General features: G+C 55.9%; 1 pseudogene; it reads right to left on the bottom strand.

The window, feature by feature from the left end:
- Positions 1-715, bottom strand: LOC119293313 (annotated as a pseudogene).
- Positions 716-1,724: the final 1,009 nt, after the last annotated feature.

The following is a 1,724-nucleotide window of genomic DNA, read 5'->3' as shown; positions in this document are numbered from 1 at the left end:
TCTGTCTGTTTATAATTTTACACGCTATGTTCCGAAATATTAATCGTAGAGGGTGGTTACACTCCCAACGACTTATATTTCGAAACAGAGGGAGTACATGGTGGGGTGCACTACACAGCACCAAAAACAAACCAAGTACAGCACCCTCCCTCAGCCCTGCGCCCGACCCCGTGGCTGCAGGGCCCTCTTCCTGGCCGGGATCACCACCAGCTGCGGCGACAGGTGCAGGGGACGCGGCAGGATCGTCGCCCTGCACGGTGGCAACGTCGCAGCCGTACTTGCACGACATCGCTCCGGCGTACTTCGCTCCGGCCGCCGTCCAACCGCTCCAAATGCCGCAACCCTGGACAGCAGCATCACCTCTGTTCTTATTCTTCTTTTGCTCCCTCTTTGGCGGAGCAGCGTCAACCTTGCCGCCGCCGCCGCTCTTGGTGCAGGCCACGTAGGCGGCGAGGAACGGGTCGTGGTGGTGCACCCTCCTCAGGACCCAGCCGCTCCCGTGCCGGCTCGCCACGAACGTGGAACCGGCTGCCCGCCGCGAGCCCGTAGGCTGCAGATGCGCCATGCTCGGAGGCAGCGGCAGCGGCTTGGCGACGGCGGCGCCCGGCGCGTCGTCGAGGCCGTCGTGCACGAAGAAGATCGGGTTGTTGGACACGGTCGTGCAACGAGCTGGCGGCTGCTGCTGCCGGTCGCCGCGCCTGGTGCGGCGGCTCATTGCTGCACGTCTGGCTGTTCGATCGATCCTCGGGACGATGGAGGCACGAGGCGATGTTTTCATCCCGACGGCCGTTGTGGAGGCATTTTATCTAGGAGCTCTGCGCAAGCCCGTGAATGATTTCACCCCTTTGCCGTGGCACGTGAACAAGGAGGCGTGGAGGCTTTGGTTGGTGTTCCTTTGGGATTTCAGGCATCGTTCGTGGCTTCGTAGTAATAGTGCTCCACTATTTACTGTTCGGGCTGTGGACTTGTGTGCGTGCTCGTCCAAATTAAGCCTTCCTCGCGTAGACTTGGGTCACGGATGACAGGAACACTGAACACACGAGGCGTAACGTGCAAAATCATTGCGGATACGATGAGGATCCACGGGAATTCTGTTCGGTTGCATGGGCACCCAAGCGATCGACTCCGTACGTACGTGCTCACAAGACATCGACCGTCGCGTCGTGTCACGGACCGTTGTACACGCATCGCCATCTTAACTTGGTTGCGTCTTGTGCGATCAGTTGTCAACGTTGTGCATCACGTCGCCCTCGACCGGAACGAAACGACATGAAGCCTAGGTTTTATTTCTCACAGAAAAACTTTCGTGTTGTTGCAAAAAGAAGAATACAACTATGTCTTGTCATAAAAGGATAGCGTATGAGAACATCTTCAGCCCAACTTTCGTGTTAATGACGTGACGATGGGCAAGCAGCCCTACTACAACGATGCATTCTGCTACTGGACAAGCGGCATGGGGAACTCCACCGAATCGCCTGGAGATGAGGCTTGGGGCGACCAACTGAAGAATCAAGGGCACTGGAGGGGAACGTTGTTCTTCTCACTCTGTCCTGTTTTTATGTTGGTTTCGCTGGTTAGCTCAGTTTGGTTTAGTATTTTTCGTCCTGGACTTGTTTTTAGTCTCTGGCTGTAAGCGTTTTCTTTTGAGCTTGATGCTCTGTATGATCGTCGTTCTCGAGCTTGTAGTCTGGATACTGTTTCGTGCTCTGCTTCAATAAAATGGG

Source organism: Triticum dicoccoides, chromosome 4B (assembly GCF_002162155.2).
Source record: "Triticum dicoccoides isolate Atlit2015 ecotype Zavitan chromosome 4B, WEW_v2.0, whole genome shotgun sequence".
In the NCBI taxonomy this organism is placed as follows: Eukaryota; Viridiplantae; Streptophyta; class Magnoliopsida; order Poales; family Poaceae; genus Triticum; species Triticum dicoccoides.
Note: the sequence above shows the minus strand (reverse complement) of the source record. Positions and strands in the feature narration are given on the sequence as shown.